Source organism: Rhinolophus sinicus, linkage group LG01 (assembly GCF_036562045.2).
Source record: "Rhinolophus sinicus isolate RSC01 linkage group LG01, ASM3656204v1, whole genome shotgun sequence".
NCBI lineage: Eukaryota > Metazoa > Chordata > Mammalia > Chiroptera > Rhinolophidae > Rhinolophus > Rhinolophus sinicus.
The window spans coordinates 93,563,629-93,580,683 of record NC_133751.1 but is presented as its reverse complement, the minus strand read 5'-3'; the positions used below and the strand labels follow the sequence as shown (position 1 = coordinate 93,580,683).

The 17,055-nt window shown below is 33.8% G+C and overlaps 1 protein-coding gene across 8 annotated transcripts in view; it reads right to left on the bottom strand.

Annotated features, from left to right (window-relative positions):
* Positions 1–17,055, bottom strand: part of ROBO1 (roundabout guidance receptor 1) — a 1,112,802-nt gene that overhangs the window by 494,089 nt on the left and 601,658 nt on the right. The window lies entirely within an intron of this gene.

Genomic DNA, 17,055 nt, shown 5'->3' with positions numbered 1-17,055 from the left:
TAATGAACAACTCTATTTACTCATAATAATTATGTGCTGTATATATTTAAAAACATAAATTGATGACAGTTTTTTATGTTTTTCTTCATATTCTTGATGTCATAGTGCCTCTTTCATTTTTTTCTTTTAACAAAAAATTCATCTTCAGGCATTTGTTTCTAGATTTGATGTGAATACCTGAGATCATGTCTAACTTGAATGAACATTAAAATCATAACACATCAGAAGTATATTTTATAAGATTTAATTGGCCAAAAATTCTTATTTGTTTGGTTTTATTTTAAAATACCTGTGTCGATTTATGGTGCTTCTTCAAGGTTCTATTCTATATTATTTAAAAAATGCAGATGCTAGTATAAGACATATAACAAAGTATGCTGTATTATAGAATGGAATCTGAGAGAACTACAATAACTATTTTTCTAATTAAATATATTGAGGGCACAATGGTTAGTAAAATTACATAGATTTCAAGTGTATAATTCTATAACACATTATCTATATATCACATTGTGTGCTCATCATCCACAATCAGCTCTCCTTCCATCACCATATATTTGACCCCTTTTACATAAAAATTAAGGTTAATTTCTTAAAGCTCTTTTATCTCAAATTATGAAATATTTCACACATCGAAAACTACACAAAATAATAGACACTCATTTATACAGCACATAACCAATAAAGTTTTGCCATATTTGTATTATGTTCTCTTTTAAATAGAAAGAAAAATTTATAGATATTGCTATAGCTGCACACTTTTCCTTTTCAACACCTCACTTTCCCAGAGATAACTATCATCTTGAAGTTGATGTAAATTGTTCTTATTCATGTTTTTATATTTTTACTACATATGTGTGGTTCTCTTATCTGTTAAATTATGAAATTGATATATCATTATGATTAGTTTTTAAAAAAATTTATGAGAACCAACTGAATAGCACTAACATTAAAATAGGCTGCTGCTGAGACTCAATCTTTAAAATTGATTTTGGGGAAATAAAAAGCCCTTTATATAACAGTTATTATGAAGTGTTCCATTTTTTTTCCATGACCTTTGTTTCCCACTTGTATAATCATTTATACTGGAATTCATTAGCCTGCTCCTGAAGAGAAGCACTAAAGGCTATATAAGTAACCATGGGTTAATTGGATAACTGTGGTAATTTGAAAGCTTATACATGCTGACTTTGCAATTATTAATAATACATGAAGCTCACTACAGATAACCCCTACCTTGGTATGGGAAGCGACTGAGAATAAAGGATAGATTCCCTGGATTTGATACTTATCGCAAATCAAGAAAACTGCTTTTAATTTGACTCTGACCCAATTTCCTCACCTACAAAATGGAGATAATGAGACTTACTTTGCCAAGTTGTCATGAGGATTATATGAAATAATGTCACACAAACAGTATTAAGTGTCCACTAGATGTAAGTTATTACAGTGCATGTGAATTGGACACATTTTACCTTTTCAGAAATAATAAAGTTATTAGCTCACTGTCAGACTTGGAAGCCTTAAATGTAAAAAATCTTCATTTCCATATTGCCTCTTGATATATCATTTCTTGATTAAATGAAATATAACAGCTTCTCTGATGAACTTCTTGGGCTGATTGTTCCTATAGGTTATTTATGGAGACGTACCTTATCTTCTCCTTCCCATGACTTTGGAATCACCCCCTTGCCTGTACTAAATCCCTTTCTCATTAAAAGAGCTAGAGTTATTTTTGAATCCTTCAACTCCAACTTCTTCCAAAACTTTGATCAGGTTTCAGAAAGAGAGGCACACCACGCAGTAGATGTTAGCTGTCAGCCACAGGACCTCCAGGATGCGAATGTGGAATTTGCTAATTCACCTGCTTGATTTGAAGTGAGTGGAATGTGAATGGAATTTGAAAATAAGACTCTGGTTCTTTTTAAGATAAAGCGACAAAACAGTACCATGATGTATCACCTGTGATCACATATAATGGAGTGTCAATTGAGACAAGGCTTTGGTGGTCCAGACGGTTCCTGCAGTAGGCTATTACACCATTAATGAAGAACAAAAGGACTACGTGTGGGAGCTGCATGCTTCTGATGACAAAGAATCATTTAGAGAAGTGATGTACCCAGCATTTTAAACTATTGGTTCAAGGCGCCATCAGGGGCTTAGAAACTCTCTTCTAACTTATAGCCTCAGGGCTACTGTAGTTGAAAATATGACTCAATATTGGTGGATTGGGGTTTCTCGGATGAAAATTTAGAACACTGACTGTGGAAGTGCACAAGACTGAAAACTGGAATGGAATACATAGATGGGTTCTGATCAACCTGAACACTCCAGCCCCCAAAGTCCACTGACCCACCAGGTAGAATTCTTTGTTCCTGGTGGATGATGCTGGATCTGCTTTGCCTGGAGACCTTGAGGCAGTTATCCCATTCAAGGAAACCCATTTACCTCACAGCCCACTGTTTCACTCCTAATCACCTCTGGAGCAAAGATCACATTCAATTCCCCACATCTCCCAGCTAACACACCCAACCCAGGAACAGAAGGCTTAACAGAGTTAGCTAATTTATATCAATAGAAACCTGAAGAATATCTATGGGTTATGATTCTAAATGTGCTAGACGAGAAAAGACGAAAAATGTTTTTAAAGTGGCTGCGTTTATAATATGATTGGATTGAACAGATTCTGGAATCAAAGGGCTAGTTTGAGCAGCTGGAAGTGGTTCTAGCTGTGTGCTTGGTACTGACTGAAACTTAGACTCAATGATGTGTTTAGTCAAGAAAATTTAGATGCCAGAAATTCTTTGGTATAATTGTGAGGGAGGAATTCATGGGGCTACAAAGCATTTGACATGTGGCTAATCCAAATCAAGATGTTCTTTAAGTGTAAAACAGTGCAGAAAATGTAAACTGTCTCAAAAGTAATTTTATATTGATTACATATAGAAAGACTATCTTGTCTATATTAGGTTAAACAAAATACAAATTTAAAAATAATTTCACTTATTTTTTTGTTTTTTACTGTGTTTTAAAATATGGCTTCTAGAAAATTTAAAAGTACACATGTGGCTTGTATCTGGGGTGTGCATTTATATTTCTATTAGGCAGTGCTGATGTAAAGGGATTCAAATGTTTGAGTGGATTGATCATTGGTGATATATTCACCCATCCTCCAACTTTATCTCCTGAAAGGGCTCAAAGGACAATTCCTTCAACAAGGCATTTGATACTATACTGTAAAGAGGAGCTCCCACATCCTTAAAAAGCATTTTAGTGTTTGTTCTCTGTAGGTGACAGATGAAGTTAGGAAGCACTACCATTGTAATTAGCCCCCTGTTTGCAGCATTGACAATAGGGTCATGGAGTGGCCAAGACCAAATGGTAACAGTTAACTACCAGAGACAAACATAAGCATGGTTTTCACAGTAGTCAGCGGACTCCTTGGGATATTTTGCTGTGGCTTATGGATGATAACTCCCTAAGATTGAAATAGTTGTGAAATTAGCAAAGTTTAGTTAAATTTTAAATAAAATAATTTTTTTCTAAGTGTGGTGTAAGAGACCTGGCTTGAGTCATGCGTGGGGCAGGCATGGTCCATCATCCAGTGGCCAGATCATGAGCCCTCACCCAATACATAGGCTGGGAGCCCCATAACAGAAGGAGAGGCTAGGTAGCTGTGGAAACAGACCATGCAATACCTTCAAGTTTAGGTACTATAACTACTTCCCTAAAGGAAGCCTATTTATCAAGATGTCTGATTTGAAGAGGGAGAAATGCAGACATTTGATATTGCTAATACTTTGAGACCAGAATACTACATCATTGTTTCATCAGTAAAATGATAGTTTTACCCTGCCAGTGTGCCCAAAAATCCAACTTGTGGCAATCTTCCCAGTTATTGAATACATAGTTGAATCAATGATTGGCAGAGCAACACCTTATCTCCTTGACCTACTGAATGAGAACTTTTTAAATAATAGAATTAGAATTGCCACTCTACATAAAATAAGAATAAAAATCAAATTAAATACCATACCTCTGTGAAAACATGAGTCAATATCTAGGACTTGAAATATACATTGGGTTCTTATCTTATCCCCATTAAACTTACCTTTCTGGCCTGTGCAGAAAAGAGATAGGTCTTTGAGAATGACAATGATTACTGTACACTTAATCAGATATAGAGTTAAATGTTAAAGACTCTTCCAGATAGTATCTTCTTACTAGAGAAAATCAAGAGATCCTGGCACATGAAAGCAGGTACTATTCTGGCAAATGTATTATTCTCTCACCAGTAAATGAATAATAGCAGAATAATCTTGCTTTCACATGGTAGTTATGGTCGTACACAAGCGCTGTCTTACCTACAGGCTACATCAACTCTCTGTCTTTGTTCCTGTGGGATCTTGGTCATCTCACTGTCACCAAGTCAACATTCTGGTCCACTAGATTGTTGAAATCATGCTCACAGCTCTTGGTGGGCACTAAGCAGCAGTTACTCCAGGTGCCTCTGCAAGGCATAAGTGTTTCAAAGCATGAGAGATAAATCCCATAAAATTTAGTGCTCTGCCTAAAGTTTGAAGGGATCTGGTCATGTCAGTATATTCTTGCCAAAGAAAAATAAGTGGCTGCTTCTTGACCTATATTTTTCATCAATTTGTCTGCTTATTGGATGTCTCTGGATAACGAAGGAAACATATATCACATTTGGAAAGCTATTTCATTCTATTTACCAACTACCCATAATGCTATTTCTTTTGAGTGTGACCCAGAGCAAGAGAAGGCTGTCCTACCCATCCAGCTTGCAGTGCTAAGCAGCTTTGTTATTTGGGTCACGTGACCAAGGAAATCCAATTGTGCAGCAAGGGGCTGTGGTATGGTGCTTCTGGAAAGTTCTGATAGCAGAATCACTGCATAGACCAATACGGGCTTTATAGAAAAGCAATGGCCTCTTTGGGGAAAAATTAATCTCCTTTTGAAATCCAATTTCTATCTTGCAACTTGGGTTTAGGAGTGATTGAACTTCTGATCAAGGGCACCTAAATTCTTCCCCAAATCATGCCACCATTAAGAGCTGTGTGATGCTTGATCCTCTAAGTCATAAAGTTAGTGTGCACAGCAGCATACCGACATCAAGCAGAATTGGTACAGAGAAAGCAAGATTAGGCTCAAGCACATACTGAAAGCACAAAAATATTCCATGTACATATAGCTTCCGTTCATGACCTGCTGCCCTATTTCTGCTGCCCTGCCACCCCCTCCCCCTCAATCCATACATATGGTCACCTGAGTTGTTTCTCATAATCAATCAACATAGGGCAAAAGCTAAGCCTGATATATATTTAGCACGATATACTGGTGTTGGTTGGGAGTGGGCTGCTGTTCCATTATAGCCCACACAAGAACGTTATACAGGACAGCAGGGAAAGTAAATCCTTACTGTGGGAAGAACTTCGAATGGTACTACTAGTTGTCTTCTTTACCTGGAAAGAGAGATGATTTGGGGTATAGACCAAGATTGATTCAGAGATTGTAGCTAAAGTGTTGGATGGATTTCGACAGGGCGTATGGTATTAGAAGGGAGACTTTTGAAGAATCCATGATAAGAAAATCTGAGAAAGAGGCATGAAATGAATTCAGAATTGAGGATATCAGTGCCCTAGTTGAATACTTACAAATGAATATGTTACATAGGAGGCTTTTAGTAAACAGGTGGCAGTGTTGACCTATGACCTAGATGTCACTCATCATCTTCCTCCACCATCCCACAGCTTTCACAGTTGGCTCCAGGTAGAAAGGAGTTATGTGTGGGCTTAATGATCTAGTAGTACTGCTAAGAGCCCAGGCAGCCCATAGCACCGAATAATGTTCAACCATCAATATGATGCAAAAGCATGAGGGGTCCATCCAATCAAGTTGGTGGTAGGATAATTATATTGAACTCCTTTCATCATGGTGGGGGGGAAAGTGATATATCCTTATTGTAATAGACATTCTGGAAATGCATTTTATTTCTTCCCACTATGCTTCTGCCAGACCACCCCCCCGTCCGTGCAAGTACTGTCTGCCTTGTTTATGTCAGGGTATCATGCATAACATGGCCTCTGAACAAGGAAATTATTTTTCAGCAATGGATTGAAGGGAAGGACTGACTACAGGTTTCTATAACAGTGGAGTGATAAACTGCATATTAAGTTATGGAACCATTTGGGTACCTTATGAAATTAAGTCTTTCATCAAGGAAGGGGCATATGTTCTGAACAAATGATGAATTTCTTGTTTCTTGCATGGCTAGTCTAGCAGTGACTAGTGTTATTCTCCAAGAATTTCTAGTTGTCTGTCCTCCAAATGCCATGGTAGGATTACACTTCCCTACTATGTTGGAGTTAGGCATGTCCGTGACTTTCTTTGGATAAATAAAAGAGCAGATGTTATTTCCATGCAAAAGCTTTTAAAGCTAATTCATGATTATTTATTTATTTATTTTTGGGAACACAAGTACACAATTTAATGATTTAATTTTTTTGTAGTTTTTTTTTTTTTTGCAAGTCAGGTGACGTAAACATTCAATAATCCATCTTTTTAAAGGCATGTTTACAACATCAAAAAATTAAAATGAAATTAAATCTTTCTACTTAGAATTTTTATACAGATTAACCAAATCATGATTGTTCTTATTGCTGCTGTAATCATGGAAGCCTGTGTCAAGATGCCATATGTGCTACCCTCTGGAACCTAAATGACTATGTTAAATAGAGTCCCCTTATCATGTAATGCCTTCATGAGTCATGATTTTTTCAGGGTTGTGTGTTGCCTTGGAACACTTATCTTGTGTTGCCATAGAAGCTTTGTTTTTGCTTGATACCACAGTATAACTTACTGTAATATCCAATTGTACCTGTGGTACCAACCTGTAGTTGATTCGACAATTTCTTTGCAGCAATGTAAAATAATAGTAAACAGTTTTATAGCAAATGTTTAGGCACTGGTTACATAATCCTCCACTACGTATTAACTTTTAGAGAGAATTGAAGTTGGACTAATATCTACGTTGCGAAAAATAATTTCTATATAAATGAACATAAGGAGAAAAAATGATCATTGCCTCAAATTTTCTCGAAAAAATAGATTACAAAGGGTTAGTCAATTATATTTTAGTGTTCAATAAAGTTAGTGAACTGCCAAACATTATTTCCTCTCTCTGAGACAGAGAACCTAAAATAAAAGTGGGAGATGCTTTGCATAGGCCCACAAGAGGGATCTAAAATACTGCAGGAATGAGACTACATGTGACGGCTCCCTAACAGCTCCTCACTGGAAGCTGAGCATCATGCTGTTGGCAGGTCCTGCTTATAAGCCTTTGAGCCTGAGACATGTCTTACTGGGTTTGTAGGGAATCACCAGTGAAGCCAGGCAGGCCTCTGCAGCCTTTGTGAAGAATAGTGAAGCTAAAATATTGTCGTGCATAAATTGTTGGGCAAATGAAGATTCTTACTGAATTAGCCAGATAATTAGGGAGTTGCTTTATAAGGATTATGTAGTATTTCTTAAAATTTTATTAAAATTTCTTTAAAAACTTTTATTTTCTCTTAAGGATGTCAGCATACATAAAGAAGCCTACCTACTTCGTTACTGAGTATGTCTACTGATCCATACATCTTTAAAATTTGTTACCTTTGGATACATTTGAAAAATTCAAAGCATCCTTTACAAAATTGAAATAAAAACTATTCATGATAAGTATTCTCTCCATTTGAACTTCCAATTGAAGAGTATAAAATTAAACAGAATTTTCCTATAAAAATTAAAGTTTTGTCATTTTATATAAACTCAGGCACTATCTTTCTTCCCCCCACTTAGAAAATCAAAATGCTCAGTTTTCCCTCTGTGTCTCTGAGATTGTTTCTGATTGGTTCATTTATTCTTTTCTTTAGATTCCTCATACAAGTGAGATCATATGGTATTTGTCTTTCTCTGACTTATTTCACTTAACCTAATGTTCTCTAGGTCCATTCATATTGTTGCAAATAGTAAGATTTCATTCTTCTTTATGGCTGCGTAATACTCCATTGTATAAATGTACCACAGTTTCTTAATCCAGTTGTCTACCGATGGGCATTTGGGTTGTTTCCATGTCTTGGCTATTGTGTATAGCGCTGCAATAAACATAGGGGTGCATAAATTTTTTTAAATTTGAGTTTTGGATTTCTCCGGATAGATACCTAGGAGTGGGATTTCTAGGTCATAAGATAGTTCCATTTTCAGATTTTTGAAATACCTCTATGCTGTTTTCCATAGTAGCTGCACCAATCTGCATCCCACCAACAGTACACGAGAGATCCCTTTTCTCCAGAGCCTCACCAGCACTTGTTGTTTGTTGATTTATTGATGATAGCCATTTTGACTGGGGTGAGGCTAAATGGGAGGGAGGGTGGGGATAAGGGGGAAGGTAAGGGGATTAGAAATCACAATGGCTAACCACAAGATTACCATGGGGATACGAAAGTCAATTTGGGAAATGTAATCAACAATGTTGTAAAGATTTTGTAGGGTATCCAATGGACACTTGTCTCATTAGGGAGACCACCTCCGGGATGATGTAGATGCCTGATCACTGCTCTGTACACCTGAAGTTGAAGCTGAACAATAATGAATTTCAACTACAATTATATATATATATATATATATATATATATATATATATATATATACAAATATATATATATTTACAAGAAGTGGAGTATAGCATTAGGAATAGAGGCAGTGGAAATGTAAAGGCTGTATGCCATGTCAGAGGGTTAGTAGATGGGGGGAGGGGCGTTATCACTGTGCGAGGGATATAAACGATGAATGTTTAACTGTTACATTGTTTTGTACACCTGAAACTAATAAAAAAATTTATTTTAAAAAGATCAAAATGTTTAGCTGCAAAGTTTTCCACACTGAAAATATTATCAAATTTTAAGTGCAATAGTCAATGCCTTTTGGGAATAATTTAAATCTCCAAAAAGTGTTCAGGAAAAACTCTAGGAATAGAATTAGTGTTAATAAAGTGAAAACAACACAAAATTTACTAAATTTTGAAAACTAATTTTTTCATAGAATCTCATTTTTGTAGGAAGTCAACTTACTTTTTTTTTAACTTACTTTTTCTGTCCTTCTTATTTTTATATTTTATTAAAATTGTTTTACTAGTTTCAGGTGTACAAAACAACATAGTGATTAGACATTTATATACCCCACAGAGTAATAACCCCAATAAGGCTATTCCCCATCTGACATTGTATATAATTATTAGAAAATTATTGACTCTATTCCCTATGCTGTATTGTATATCCCTGTAACTTTTTTTTAATTGTAGTTGACATTTAGTATTATTTTATATTAGTTACAGGTGTACAGTGTAGTGATTAGACACTTATATAATTTACAAAGTGATTCCCCGGATATGTTTAGTATTCATCTGATACTATACATAGTTTTTAAAATATTATTGATTATATTTCCCATACTATATTTTACATCCCATGACTATTTTGTAACTGCCAATTTGTACTTCTTAATCCCTTCACCCAGCCCCCTAACCCCACTCCCATCTAGTAACCCTCAGTTTGTTTTTTGTATCTATAGGTCTATTTCTGTTTTGTTTATTTTGTTCTTTAGATTGACATATAAGTAAGATCATATGGTATTTATTTTTCTCAGTCTGTCTTATTTCAGTAAGCATAACACACTCTAGGTGCATCCATGTTGTTGCAAATGGTAAGATTTCATTTTTTTAATGGCAGGGTAATATTCTATTGTATATATGTACCACATCTTCTTTATCCAATCATCTATTGATGGGCATTTTGGTTTTTTCCGTATCTTGACTATTGTAAATAGTGCTGCAGTGAACATAGGGGTGCATATATCTTTTTGAATTAGCATTTTGGATTTCTTTGGATAAATACCCAGGGGTGGAATTGCTGGGTAATAAAGCAGTTCTATTTTCAATTTTTGAGAAACCTCCATACTGCTTTCCATACTGGCTGCACCAATTTGCAGTCCCACCAACCATTCACAAGGGTTCTCTTTTCTTCACATCCTCACCAGCGCTTGTTGTTTGTTGATTTATTGATGATGGCCATTCTGACAGGTGTAAGGTGATATCTCATGTAGTTTTAATGTGCAGTTTTCTAATGATTAGTGATGTTGAATATCTTTTCATATGTCTACCCGCCATCTGTATGCCCTCTTTGGAGAAGTATCTATTCAGGTCCTCTGCGTATCGGTTAATTGGACTGTTTAATGTTTTGATGTTGAGTTGTATGAGTTGTTTTATAGATTTTGGATAGTAATCTCTTATCAGATGTATTTTAACTTACTTTTTAATGCTCAAACCCAGATAAAGCTTCCATGTCCCATATCCCTTATATTTTAGGAAGATAGAGCTAGGTTTGTCTGCTCCATATTATCAATTATTATGAAAATGAAAGCTTTTTTCCCCTTTTCCTCTCAACTCAAGGAGAAAGACTTTTGGAGTACTACAAATAGATTTAACCCATGATCTCAGTCTTCTGTCTCATATGGTTCCTTTTATATTTTCCAAAAAACTGGCAGAATTGTCTAATACCTGAAGTCACTCAAAACAAGTCACAAATTGTATAGCTTTATAACTCTGAAAAAATATGTATCTCTTTCCCTTAACTATTAAAGATGAACCCAATTGGTTAAACTGACGTGAGGTTATGATTTTATTCCCAATATAAATCTGTAGAAGTAGAAATAGTTTGTCATTTTAAGAAATGTTTATTAATTTGTTATTAAGCACAAATTAATGATGCACAAGCTGGCAAAGAGCAAGTTAATGAGGGACCACCATTTCTGATGATCCAAAGAGAAGCCATACATAGTATTGATCTTAATAGAGTTATATCTTATACCCCATGTACCTAGTACCATACTTTTCGTTAAGTAGGCATTCAGTATGTACATTTTGTTTAAGTAAATGAATAAATAATCAGCCAGATATTTCACGGAGAGTAGAAGAGATATTTTATATAAGCTTGTAAATTAGTGTCTTATTTTCTAGAGCTAAATATAAAGTATTAAAACATATATGTCACCACTAAAGTGTAGTGCTAATTTTACTTTGTTCTGCAGTTTATTTTCCTACATTTTCTCAAATTTCCTAACAATTCTGCGAAATATTTAAAGTTAAAAAACTAACTAAAAATGGATTTAAAAGATTTGATTCTAGATAAGTCCTGACTGCTAAATATCTGTACTATCTTGGTTAACTCATGATAGCGTTAAGGGTCTCAGATTCCTCACCTGTAATCCAATGAATTTTGTGTGGATTTCTAATACTTTATCTATGTATTGAGAGCTGCAGATGCATGATAGAAAAAGCAGTTGGCTAACGTCAGAAAAATTGGCTTGAAATTTTGAGTTATGGGAACTCCTTGAATATCAGCAGAAAAAAAAGAGTTCAGAAATTCAATTTATGATAAAAAAAACAAAAATGTTCTAAAAGCACTGGTAGACAATAGATATCAACGATGTTTCCCAGAAAGTTGGAAAGAAAATGACAAAGAATTAGAAAATATGAGACCTAATGGATCAATTTAAGAGATCCTATTTCTGACTAATGGCAATTCCGGAGGAGAGCACAGAAAACAAAGATGAAGCATTATTAAAAAAAAAAAAATTCCATAACAGAAATGATTCTCCAATTTGAAAGGGCCCACCTAGTACCCAGCATAATCAAGGAAAACAAACAAGAAGCAAAAATGGACAAGCCACCACAAAACACATCATAGTAACTCTTCTTTGGTTTTTGATGTTTTTAAAGTTCTATTACGATGTGTTTTCTGGAGAGAAGGCTTCCGTTAAGAAGAGGATAATCTAGGAAGGAGAATAAAGTGAGATGTAAGAAATAGGAGATCTAACACAAACAAGTGACAGAAAAAAGTCATAAGTCTAGTGAGAAACCATTCAGTTTTGGATAAAACCATGGAGAGTTTTATGAGAGAGATGTCTGGAAAAATCTCAGATGGATCAAACATTAGATATGATTAAGCATTTAGAAAGCTGAAAACTGCAATTATTAATTCCAGAAAATGAACAATCTTGTACAAAGAAGGAAATGTTATTATAGTATTCTACTTGGCTCTCTAGTAGACCCACATAGGAACGACTTGCTTAGTTAGATCAAAGTAAACTCTGACTGTTAATTTACTAAGAATGTGATCGTGAAATATGTGGAAAAAGATGTACTAGATAATGTTTAAAATGGACAAATTAAGACATATTAGGAAAAAAAGAAGCATTAAAATTATATGTGGATGCATTTCATTTAAATTATAGAGGAAATTACCAGAAGAAGCACATAAAAGAGTAAGAAAGAAGTTATTTAAGGGAAGTGGGTTCAAGAATAGGGAGGTGGAGCAGGGACCTGCCTGTTTTTGTTTAACGCTTCTGTCCTATTTGATTTTTAAAAAATATGTACATTAGTTATTGTGATCATAAGTGTTGGATGAGAATTAGCAGACCTAAAATAATGGTGACTGGAAGTGTGCTGTTGTGTAGAACAAGCATAACTAACCTATTTAATTTTTAACTACATTATCCAATGTAGCTTATCACCACAACTTCATTTAAATTAAAGACTCTGTGAGGTTGAACATGCATAATTAATTTTAGACTGCTTCTTGTTTATAATATTGAAGCAGATATTAGATACTGCTTCAATTATTAATAATAGCACCTTCTGAGTCAGTTGTTATGAGAATTAAATGAGTTACTGCATGTAAAATATTTAGAAAACAGCATTGCATACATAAAGTGATAATGAATGCTAGTTATTAGTATTGATACATAATTTTTTTTAAATGCATATGCCACACGGAGTTTCTGTTTTATTTTAATTATGAAGCTATGCCATTAAGAATACAGGGTGACAGAAGAATCAATGTCATCATCGATTAACGGTTATTTGTTGAGATTCCAAATCATGAGGCAAAACATGGTTTTGGGTGTTACTATCTGTGTGCCTATGGACAAACATACTATTTGTCCAGGATATTTTTGTATAAGAGTGCATATATTTTGTTTCCTTCTAGACAAAATTATATTCAAACTTTACTTGGAGGTAGTATTGATGGGTAGATTATCCCCGTTTGAAACTACTCTGAAATTTCTGGCATTCCATGGCTAGATTTTTTACTTGAATTGACACTAGTATAACTCTGATAGTTGTTTGTTTTTAAAGATTTTTTAATTTGCATTTAGCTTTCTTCCAATATGCTGTTGTAAACAGGAGACTAATCCTTAAAACAGACCTATGAAGATGGGAGATACTATCTTATAGAAATGGGGACAAAGGATATATTTTAGACATTACAAATCAAATTTATAGAGTTTTTTGGTACTCAGAAAAACAAATAAAGTTAATTTATTTTCAAATTAATAACTGCTGTTTTCTAAAAACAGATTAAGAATGTTATGAGGTTGTCATTAGCTCCCACTTATTCCTTGAATTTTTATGTATCAACAAACTTCTCTTTAAATTTTGTGTCACTGCTGTCTTAAGCGGTTTATGGATTATGTGTATCTTTCAAACATTTAAATGTTCTTAGACATATTACTTAATTTTTTCATATTTGTAAAACTCCATATGAGGTTCTAGAAGTCAGTAAACAATGTGCTGTTTTCAAAAGCTCCTTTAAAACCAAACAACATTGATTATTACATACACCTGTTTGGGATGTGTGTCTAACTCCACAAAGTACTGATTTAAAAACCTCATCTTAGTTGTTATTGCAACAAGGCAACAGTACGTACTTTGAACAGTTAAATAATCTCAAAGATTTATGACATGCTTGGTTAAACAGGAAATAGGCCATCTCTCTATAAATAACTCACAAGTCCACTTTAATAACACACCACAATGCCACCATAGAAAATTTCTCTGTATTTATCGATTAGTAAGAATAAGACCAAAATGTTTTCAAACTTTACATAGCTTTGTAATATTGTATCTGCAGATGGTAAGGAGCAAATATGCCTCTACCCTGAACTCTATATTACATTTTTTTCCTGGGACTCTCAATTAAATCTCTTATACAACTTAGATTAGTAGAGTGTATCATTTAAGCTGCAAGTACTATTAATAAGAGATTATTACCTGTTGACTAGATCATGAATAAAAAATAAATTCATGTGTATGATATGAGATCCATGAATTTTAGTTGGATGTGTCAATTTGAGAGTGATGGTCCCAAATGGTCTGAGGAGCAGAACAGATGTTGTAGTGACAAATTAGCTTGCAGTGGAAATTATACTCTTTGTAGTGGTCAAAAAAGGGAGTATTGGGGTGTGTGAATGTGAATTTTAGTGGACTGGTGATCTTCTTTTGGGACCATTTCATATTTCCCAAAATATGTTTTCCAGAATTGTATAGATTCCTACGGGAAGATTTACATGTATGTGCGTGTGTGTGTGTATACATATAATATATATATATATATATATATATATATATATATATATATTCCTATATGTTTATATATTCATATATAGAAATGTGTATATACATAAAATATATGAATATGTATGTATATATATTCATCTATATATGAATATTAGGGGAAGGAAGAAAAGTCTCACAGATAATCTCCATGTAGTCCCGCAACACGTGCTAAAAAATAAACATCCAGTGTATACAATTTGCAGTCATGTTGAGACAGTGTGCAAAAAATATAGACCCTGCAAAAAATACTTGATACATTTACTTAACATTCATAAACATTTATATGGCAACTAACCCGTATCAATGACTTATTTGACAACCGCTTTTTATATTCCCAAATGTGCTTAATATTTATATTTTATTTCTAACAATGTTCTTTCTGCTATATCCAGAGTTATCAAACTCTAGACATACTTAACTGTAGACAACTTACATGAAATATGTAAAAATGTTCCTGAGCAGACAGGCCATCTCACTTCCCTCTGAACTGAATTACCTTATATATAATATAAAGATTTTATCAACTCAATTACATGTGATCACAGTAAAGCAAATTCACACACATGCACACACACAAAAGAGAAATCTGTAGTTTCAAGAAATACTTGGTACAATTACCTCAATTTCAAGGACAACTGAGATCTTTCTTTATAATTGTTATCAAGCAGACATTAAACATTTTCTCTATTTAATTTTCTTGTCACTTCCAAAGGAGTTTTTAATGAGGAAAGAAATGGTTAATGTGCAGATGAAAGAGACACAAATAGCATGTTAAATTCATATAATAGATAAGAGGTTCCTGAATAATCGAGAATTTATTGAAACAAAATATATAGAATAAACTTCCTTTGGTACTAGGGTGTTTTAAGTGGTTACAGTCTCAGGAACAAGATTGTTCCTAAGATTGTTTTCCAGTCACTTTACATTAAATGTGCTGCTTTAGTTTCCTTATACAATATAAAGATAATTTTATGTTTACTCCCTTGTAGTAATTCATCTAATGTGTCTTTAATAGTAGAAATCTGCCTGCTAATTAACCAGAGGGAGAAAAATAAATAGGAATGAAAAAGAAAAAAAAAAAAAAAAGCTACATTTAGTTTTAAATGCATTGTTATTAAAGTTCTCTTAATTCAACTCTCCAATGTGATTCATGCATTGTTTATACGTAATTTTCAGGAAATCCATAAAAGACAAAGAGCAAGCCCTATTAGTGCATCTAAACAATGCAGTTGTTTAGACTGTGAGCACAAGGAAATAGAAGCAGGATACATGGGCGAATGAAGACAGCCATGAGAAAGAACGCGATCTTGGATTCCTCCTTTCATGGACTTCCTTGGTATTTACGGTATTAAGAAGTGACATTTACAACTCTGGTTCTACCTAAGTTTCAGGAAAAGTATCATACCAGTTCCCTGACAATCTCACCATCCATGGCCTTTGATTAGTTGGTCCTTTAATCTCAGTTCTTACGTTGAAAGATAGGAGAAAATGAGAATGAGATGTCTATAAGACTAAAATAAATAGAACAAATATGAAAGTTGCTTATAAAGGTGTTATTAATTTTAGTACTTATTCCAAGGGTTTAAAATCCAGAATTATATAAATGAGGGATAATATTGGAGACAATTATATCTAAGATAGTGAAGATGCTTCTAAAGTAAAGTACTAGTTTATTATTTTATAGCAAAGTAAAATGTGTCTATTGGATTCTTCTCTTTTTAACACAGTCGTCTGTAAGATTGTAATGATACTGAAGAGTTCTCCATTATCTCTAATTCAAATTACCACCCCCAACCCCAACAACCTCCACAGCCCACAACCTATCAAATTTTATGGAGAACTGTGCTAATAAGAACTACTGAAAATAATAAATAGCTGCTATTACTACAAGATCATTATCACTTCATTTTCTGATCCAATCGATTATAAGTGATGCATTTTCTTCTTTGCATTTATCTAAAGTTTTAGTCAAATTATATCCTAGTTAGATGTGTAACTTATGCAATTTTATTTATAACTATACTTACAAATTCTCCATTTACCTATTTCCAGGGTGATCGTTATTGGACATTTATAATATGAATTATTTCCAACACATTCAGCTAATTTGTTACTTTTATGTTGGTGTATACATGCATTTATTTGAGAAGTAGTTTGTGGATGAGGTAAGAAGTCATGTAAACACAATCCTGAGATATAAGTTGGTAATTATGATTTGCATCACTCTTTTTAAAAGTTTGCTTCTTGTTCATAAGATTACAAGTATAACCAAAAACCATACAGATAATTAAAAAACCCAATCAGTTGTCTTTTATTTATTTTTTATAGCAATTTAGTCAAATGTTAAATCTCTAAGAAAATATTATCCGTCTAAACATATTGGCAATATCAAAGTTGGAGGCTGATAAGCATTCATTAACATTAAAAACAGACATCAAGGGTGCATGCAGTTTTTATGTCAAATTTCTTTTCCCCAAAGTGTTTACTTTAGCAAAATGACATCCTAGCTGAAGAATGAAGTCTGGAAAATGAGGACAAGA